The sequence below is a fragment of the Falco biarmicus genome, chromosome 7 (genome assembly GCF_023638135.1).
Source record: "Falco biarmicus isolate bFalBia1 chromosome 7, bFalBia1.pri, whole genome shotgun sequence".
In the NCBI taxonomy this organism is placed as follows: Eukaryota; Metazoa; Chordata; class Aves; order Falconiformes; family Falconidae; genus Falco; species Falco biarmicus.
Window position 1 is genome coordinate 51,425,146 of NC_079294.1, and position 8,352 is coordinate 51,433,497.

Here is an 8,352-nt window from a genome sequence, read left to right on the forward strand (position 1 = left end):
TGGTTCTTTCTGCTTGACCCTGCATTGCAGCTATGCAGTAGTGGCTCCCACTTGATCCTTTCCCCAGATAGTTCAGATACCTCCCTGCCAACAGGAGATGTTTCCTTACACTACAACAAAAATTAATCTAAGAAAATCTTTCAGTGAAAAATGAGAAAATTACAAGGAAGAATTTTAAAACTGGCAGGCTATAGGGAGCTGTAGCATTCAAGTTCAGCTTCCTGATCTTGTTTATTCACAAATTCATTTGTAGCCCCACTGCTAAATTTCAGCTCTGTCCTGGTATCTCAACATTTTTATTCTGTTTACGCATTAAGTGCTTCACTCCCACCCCACCACCACAATCCCTCCCATTGGGTTACCATAGGTCTTTTCTTCAACAGGGATCATCATTTCTGTCAGACATTCATAACCTACCTCTGCTGCTTCTGTTCTCTCTGCCAAATGCCACCTTGCTGTGTCCCGCCATGCAGCATTTGGCACATTTAAATTGAAAGAAGGTAAAAGTCATTTGCCATCTATGCCTTTAAGGCTAATTAATGTTTCCACCTGTACAAATTCAAGCCTGATTTTTACTGTCAGTAAGTTTTCAAACTGTTTTATGCTCACATATTTATGTCATCTATACCCGAACTTTAAATTTCACATTCCAGAGAAACCACAGCTTTCCCACTAGCGCATACCACCTCTGTAAACAAGCCACAGCATAAGCTAGACTTCAGGTAGCTGAAACAAAGGGCTATTAACCATATTACATATATCAACTCCCAAGAAAGGTAAGAGATCATTATATGAAAACAAACAAGAATATGCAATAAGAAAAGCATTTACACAACTCTGAAGACCTTTCTAAGCTGAAGACAATCCTATTGTTTAAGAGGTTATCACAACACTACGCCAAACACTACTTCAGCAAAACACAAAACACTTTGATATACTATAGCAACACATCTTTGTACCACAGCTGATGAATGTAAATTGTTATTCAACTTGAAAAACAAAATAGCCCATGCAGTACCATCAATTCTTTATCACCTCAACTGTTACTTGCTGTGATTTGGAAGACTGAGAGCCTCCTGCTTATTCCTGGGTTACACGTCACTCTCGGAAATAAAAAATCTCGACCTTACAAAAGTTGCCAGTGAGAAAGACACAAGGCTCATTTACAATTCACTTCAGTTCACGCTTTCTCCCTGCTGCCCAAACACAGAAAGATGAGCTACCTACTGAGAATGCAAGGAAGGCAGTTTCATGTGCCAGCCTGACCCATCTTGGCAGAAGTTCCAACTGGTTGCTGCCAAATAAACGGACTACAAGTAAGAAGTCAGCACTGTAGTACTGTAAAGATATTTTAAGACAAGACTTATTGTTGTATGGTCATCCTCACCTTGCGAAGTCAGTCAGTGCGTTTTCTAGCTTTATGAAGATGCTTGGGTAAAAAGGCGCTGGATCTTTGAGAATTGAGGGGGTGGACCTCTGGGGATGGAATCCCAACTTGCAGCTGGAAGTGGAAAACATCAAAACGTTATCACAATTGTTTCAAGTATGCAGGCTAATTCAAACTCAATTCCAAGATAAGCATGTGTGCATACAACACACCCAGGGAAATGGTTCTCTGCCACTACTGCGAAATGTTTTCTCAGCAGCATTAGCAGGGACAGAAACCTAGAAAAGTCCGTGTTTGCAGTTACAAGTCTGGCATCATAACTAACCACAGTCCCCACGCCACCTTCTGATCCCCAAGCATATCACTCACACTCAAAAGGCATGTCTTTACCGCACCCACAGACAGAAGGCCACAATCGTCTGAATATTGATCAGATCCAGGATTTCAGCACCCTGGGGATCAGCCTAGCACTTATCCAAGTAGCTTGGGCTATCCTCAAGGCAACCAGACATTCTTTTTGAAAAGGAATGGATTGTTTAATCACAACAAGAAAAATAAGGCATAAAAAGAGCTTAAGACACAACATGATGTCTATAATCATAACAATCTCATCCACAGAGTTGTAAAAGCCTAGATTATTCTACTTAACATAGCCTCTGGAACTTGGAAGCCAGGCTACTCTGACAAGAAATAAAAAAACACAAATAAACAAACAAACAAAAACCAAAAAAACCCCTCTGCTTTATCATTTGCATCTCCCCATCTCCAAAAGTTCTCCTGTTCAATTTAATTTATATTCTTAGAACCATGTGTGGTCAAAAGCAGAACCCCAGAAGCGAAAACTTGCATTCACCTCCAGGTACCAACAGACAGGACTATCTGAAACTACAATTTCCAGCTATATACCAGTAACATTTGTCCCAACTGACAAACTAAAATCCAAAAGTAAACAAATGAAACCAAATATGCAAAATACCACCTATGAAGACAGCCTCCCCCCATTTGCTTTGCAACAACACCCAACCATTTTGTTTGCTGTTCTCAGTTTGCATCAGCATTCTATTGTCTGCAGAAACATGCATAAGCAGACTTGCCAAACCTTTTAAAGATTCAAGAGCAGGGGGGGAAAAAAAAGATTTTTTGAAAGCTGGATACAGTGGTCTGTAAACACATTCACACTTCTTTCCTAATTACAGCCTGGTGCAAAGGCAGCATCTGGATAAGAACTTCTCAGCAAGAAACTCTGCACATCTCAAAAAAAATCAGGGTGCCTACACATTTGGCAGTTTATTGAAATCTCTGAGGGTCAGACAGGACTAGGAGCTGAGAATTACTTCAGATGGTGTTTTCAGTACTTTAATGCAAAATTATGGATTGGAACAACGCTTCAGCTAATGGTATTGTTCAAATGTCGTGAACATACAAGACTGATACACAACTCAGACATCCCAACAGCTGTCAGACACCACAATGCCATGAGAAGGAAGGAGGTGGATGTCTGTACTGCTGTCTAGCTGTGGTAACTAATGAAGTACTGGCATTTCTGGAAGCTGCCTAGACCTTGCATTTGCACAGATTTAATAGATATTTATTATATAGGTAAGCATATAAAGCGACAAAACCCAAATATTAATGCTTCAGAAAATGCTTGCTGTGCGGAGCCAAATCTTTGTGGAAACAATACCAAATAAGAGAAGGTTTTCACAGCAAAACTTTTAAGTCATCATGAAAATTATGCAGTTCAAGCTATGCCACAGCCAGATAGTTCTTTCAAGCCCACTCTTCCCTCTCCAAAATAAAAGACTTGAATCTACTGTAGTGGTGCTTTGTACTAATCAGTTATATTTATAACTATAGATGCATTTCCTAATGTAAGTAGAATTCGGTGATTAGATTAGCTGGCAAATGATGAAAGAAACCTAAGAAAAACTGCACAATAAACCAAGCTCAGAATAAAATCACTTAATCCTTTGCAGTTAAAATGCGAGTTCGTATTTCTCAACATCATCTACTCCTAATCAATCTATCCATCACACATACATAAAAAAACCTCTCACCCTCTCAGGCACTAACTACAGTATAATGGCAACATTTCAAATCAACTTAAATTAGGCTGTACTACATTCCATTACATGATATCATGCAACAGATGTTACTCTACGAACACACAGGACAATTATTCAGGGTAAACTGCTATAATCTGAATGGTAACATGAATGGGTATCCTATATGAAATTGCTATGGTCTGTATCAAATTTTATACTGAGGTTCAGAACTTAAATATTGGCCAAGTTTGTCACAGTTAACCCAGAGACTCAGATCAGCAACCAGAAACAAGAAGCGTTCTTAAGTTCAATAATTTTGCCTCCAACAGATAAGCTAAAATTCCACTTAACCCTTTAGCTCTGCAGTGACCAGGGAGTTAAATGGGACACTACAAAACTCACATAAAATGCACTTCCCAGAGGCAAGAGATTCCCCCCGCCCCCCTCCCCCCAGCTGCGCATTAACCTTCAGTCTCAAGGCACAGCCTTGAAAATGTCACGTTTTGAAAATTAAAGCAGAAAATGTAGTTCAGCCAACTTTATTCACAGTTAACTTAGCTAACAGCTGTACCGTTGGAAGAATGGCTGACTATTATCTCAAAACAGATATGAAAGCTTTTCATATACTACAATTTGTAAGGCATTTGTAACTAACACTGGCAGCTTGCGCTCATACTTGCACCACACTGCCATGCACATATGAGTAAGCGATGTTTTACATTAGCAAGAGCAATCTCTCAAACATGCTGCTTGTTTGCTTTTTAATCATACAGACATTTTTCCATCGCTGTTGGGCTCTTTTGACAATGCAGAACTCCCAACGCCTTTGAATAATGTACCTTCAAACTCAGAACTAGCTTTGTGGTTTGAAACTTAATATGGCTTACACTTGGCTCTAAAATGCAGGTCTGCAAAATAAACTTTTAAAAGGTTTGGCGGGAAGCGAACAATTGTTTCATCCGACAGTTTTTTCAATCAGTGAACATTCCCACGAACTTTCTAACTAGACACCGCAGCAGCGTCTTAACGCACAAGAAGTAGAGCCTAAATAAATTGGAAGTGGCTGGTCAGCAGAACAAAAGCTCTACAGAAGGTGAGCACAAAGACGGCGGGGGCCCCGGTTCCCGGACAGGTGCTCCCACGCAGCGCCCAAGCAGCGACACCGTGCTGGGGCCGCTCGTCACCCAACGGCAAGACCGCGCCCCGCGCCCCTGAGCCATCAGCTAGGGTGGCACGGAAGAAAGAGGGGTGCCAGGTCACGCAGGGGGACCCCAGCCCACAGCGCGGCCAGGCCCTGTCAAACACGCAACGCCGCCTCACACCCAAGGAAGGTTTGCCCTTTGGCCAGTGGTGGCCACGAAGCCCCGATGCTCCCGCCGGCAGGTAGCCCCGAGCCTGCTGCCCACTGGGACGCTCCCAGGCCGGCCCGGGCGACGGGGAGGCTGCGGAGCAGCGCGGCTCGCCCACCCACCCGCGTCTGCGCTGTGCGGGGGCGGCCGCGTCCTCCCCTCCCCCCGGGGTGGCCCTACGGGACGGGCCCGCGACCCCCTTCCAAGCCGAGCCGTGGGTCTGGTGGGAAGAAGTAGGCGTGTGCACGGACAGATGGGTACAGATACACGCGTACACACACGCGGCACGATCGTCCTTGGAAGGTCGCCGCTTCCCACCGTGCTGCGGAAAGGTTTTTTTCTCCATCGCGGTCGCCAGCAGCGCCCAGCGGCGAACAGCTCCGTCCCTCGGGCAAAGCCCCCCGGCGCGGCCAGGCGAAGCTCCCCGGCCGGGCTGCGAGGCGCCGGGGGCAGCCGGCCGCCCCAGCACCTCCCTCCCGCCCCGACCGCACGGCACGGCGGGGCAATACCAACGGACCGCGCTCGCCCTCCCGCCCCGGCTCCTGGCGAGGGGACGGCGAGCCGGAGCCGCTCCCCCTCCCCGGGGCTCAGCCCGCCCGGCGGCGGAGCCCCCCCCCCCGGCCCGCGGCAGCCGGCGCCCCGCGGGCACGGGTCCGGGCTCGCGCTGTTCTCCCGGGAACCGGCAACTTGTTGTGCGAGGCGGTGCCGGACGGAGCGCGGCTCCCGCCTCCCGCCGCCGCACCGGCAGCCGCCGCCTGCCCGCCCGCCCGGCGGCAACGCGGTGTCTGCGTGCGAAACGCGGCGGCACGGAGAGGAGCGGCTCGGCGCCCCCGCCGCTCAGCCCTGCGCGGAGTCTTCCCCCTCTCGGCGGCTCGGCACGGACCAGGCACTCCATGCAACGTGCAACGGCGGGGCAGGGCGGGAGAAGGGGTCCTCGCGGGCTCCTACCGGGAACGCCGTTACCGGAGCATTGCAAAGCGCCTAAGCCCCGCCGCTCCTTCGCTTCCTTCCTTCCCCCCCGCTCGCCTGTTGCCCGCTCCCGCCTGCTCCGCCGCCGCCCGCAGCTGCCGCCGCTGCGGACTCCAGGCGCAGACCCCCGCCGGGGAGGGCAGGAAGCGCGTCATCACTCCGGGACCGCTCCACCGCCCTCCGCCCGGCACGGCAGGGCACGGCCCGCTCCGCCGCCCGGCCCCGGCGCGCGGGGAGCCCGGGACGCCCGCCCGGCCCCAGGGACCCGCGGCTCCCGCCTGCCCGAGCCTCCGCTGCTGCGGGCGACGGGCGGGAGAGGCGCGCCGCCTCAACCGGCGGCCCGGGCCCGCGGCCCCCTTACCTGTGCGTGAGGCAGGGTGCCGCCGGCCGCGGCCCGCACCACAAGGGCCACCGGCAGGACGGCTGCTTCTCAGGGCGGCGGCGGAAGGCGGCCGGCGGGGCCCAGCATTTTCTGCCGCGGGGAGGAGAGCGGAGCCGCAGGGCGCGGCGGGCCCGGGCGGCCGCGGGGGCTGCGGCGGAGGCGCCCGCCCGGCCCCTCAGGCAGCGCGCGCGCGGCCTCGCGCCTCCCGCCGCCGCTCGTGCTGGGGCTGCGCGGGGCGGCGGCGGCGCGCGGCGGGCCGCCTGTCGCGACAGGCGAACGTTCGGCCCCAGCGCTCGCCGCCGGTGCCCCGCCGCCCGTCCGGCAGGTGCGCGGCCCCCGGCCCTGCGGCGGAGCGGGGCGCCTGCGGGAGCCGCTGTGGCAGCGGGGCAGGCACGGGGCTCCCGCAGCACGGGGCTCCCGCACGCTGCCTCTGCCCTCCGGCCCGGCCGCGGCTCTTGCGGTTGTGTCGGTGGTCTCCGTGCCGGTGTGCTGGTGTCGATGTGGGGATCGCAGCCGTTATGCAGTTAGTCCCTGGTGCGAAGTTGCCCACGTGCTGGAGCCTCTGCCAGCAGCACCGTTACAATTAAAAGTCACGCAATTGAAATAATCGAATCTGATTGATCTGAAGTACAGCCATCAGTCAATATTCTTACTTGTAACCAGGGGAAAGAGCTGCATCACTCAACAGCTGGGTTTGCCTTCAAGAATAATTTTATGCCAACAAATTGCCCTCAAAATGCTGAACATGTGTGTAGTTGCTCTGTGACACCAGCCAAAGTAGCTACGTTTGTGTCGGCACCCCTCTGGGTGGGCATGTTTAAGGCTTTTTTTTTGTTGTTCTATGTTAAGATTTGTAGTTGCAAAAAACAGCCAGGTTCTCTTAGGCACCCACACTGCAGAAGGGAAAGCATCACGATGTTAAGATCTGTGATAGTCACCCTGAGCTGTGCCAGCTTCTGCAAAGCAACGGGAAGTCTCTGCCCTGTTCACTGAAATGGAGACTACGCAGGGTTGGTTCTGTACTTTGCAAATACTTGACAATGTATCTCTTTTAGAAATGATTTATTTGCTACTAAAGAGATACTATCTTGCCTGTTATTAAAAGAAGCGATAACTGAAGCATTTATTGTGGTTTAGAGGTAGTTTTGTAGGTGAACAGCCATAACATTTGGCTTAAAGAGCAGCTTTTTTTTATTATTATGTTTCCTGGCCTTTTACTCACTGTAATGATAAGCTCCCAACAATGGGGCTTTCCCCATTTGGCATACAACTTCTCTTACAAAATACATAACAATCACTTTGTTCTCTTTGTGCAGTGTTATCCTATTTTCTGGCTGCGATACTGCTTCAAAAGAAACTTCCTTTTGTCACTATACTTCATCACAGTAGCTTTTTCTGCCTTATAAGCTTCACTTTTAAACCTTTTCTTAGCCTCTGTGTTCTCTCACGTAGGAACGCACAAGGCCACAATTCCAGTGTCTGTTGCTCTTTGTCGTTTCTGCGCTCTCCTGTTTCCTCTCAGTTCACAGGAAGGTTATTGAAACCTCTGCACTGCACTGCCCTCTAAACAGCTCCTCTGAAAACTCTTTATCGTGGTGTTGGCAAAAATGCCCCCTAATCCCAAAGAACAAAGTTTTACTGCAATATGGAGTGCAATGGTGAGAACAGGCTCCCCTGTATCATTCATGTGTCTTGCCACTCCCAATACGTCAGTGTGTCTGGACACGTTTACTATGTCCCATTCTACCGAGCTAGTGACTTGCCCAGGGCACAAAGAACAGTTTTATTTTTTTCTCTCTTCACATTACCAAATACAAGGGGGTCTGAGCATACGCTGGGGTTCTACAGTAACAATCCATTATGATAGTATTACAGTAATAAATGAGGTATCCTGTCAGTCTGTCATTTCAGGATTCAGTTTTCCTTGTTTCAGTAATGAGAGATACCCATATTTTTGCTGCAGTACAGTGGATGTAGGGAACAGAAGTATAACCTCTTGGTTCTTTTACATTATATAAACTCAGCAGAATTTGCAGCTAGGTGCATTTCCCTTGGAAAAAAAAAAAAAAAGTATTCACAGTTGTAGATGAACCTGAAAGCACTTACATCAGGGTAGTTACCTGATCCAAAACTTCTTTAGCATTTCTACAGAAGTTTTGGTCATCCGTTGCTTTTCTATTCAGTCTGTCACTGGTTTCCTGAAGGATCGTTAAACTGATT

At 49.7% G+C, this 8,352-nt stretch overlaps 1 protein-coding gene across 3 annotated transcripts in view; it reads right to left on the reverse strand.

Moving 5' to 3' along the window:
* Positions 1-7,219, reverse strand: part of TLN2 (talin 2) — a 203,834-nt gene extending 196,615 nt beyond the window's left edge. For 2 of the 3 annotated variants that reach the window (XM_056345117.1, XM_056345114.1), the window contains exons 1-2: positions 5,730-5,890; positions 1,388-1,501 (exon numbers count right to left, since the gene is read on the reverse strand). The gene's annotated coding sequence lies outside the window, so the exon portion shown is untranslated. Of the gene's footprint in view, positions 1-1,387; positions 1,502-5,729; positions 5,891-6,111 lie in introns of those variants that run through there. The other variant, XM_056345115.1, reaches the window with a different exon arrangement.
* Positions 7,220-8,352: the final 1,133 nt, after the last annotated feature.